Source organism: Myotis brandtii, unplaced genomic scaffold (genome assembly GCF_000412655.1).
Source record: "Myotis brandtii unplaced genomic scaffold, ASM41265v1 scaffold165, whole genome shotgun sequence".
Lineage (NCBI taxonomy): Eukaryota > Metazoa > Chordata > Mammalia > Chiroptera > Vespertilionidae > Myotis > Myotis brandtii.
The window spans coordinates 10397013-10397214 of NW_005356042.1; positions in this window are offsets into that span (position 1 = coordinate 10397013).

Here is a 202-nt window from a genome sequence, read left to right on the forward strand (position 1 = left end):
GGGTGGGGGGGAGGTGTTTTATTTTTTTGGTTGTTTTGTTTTCCCGTCCCCCGCAGGCTTTCAGAAAGGGAACCCTCACCACCACCAGGGCCCAGCCGGTCCAGCCCACGGTCCCACCCGTAAGAAACCCGAGCGCTGGGCCCGAGGTCCCCCCAGGCTCAGCCGGGGCTGGGCCAGATCCTGTCCAGGATCCTCAGGGTCC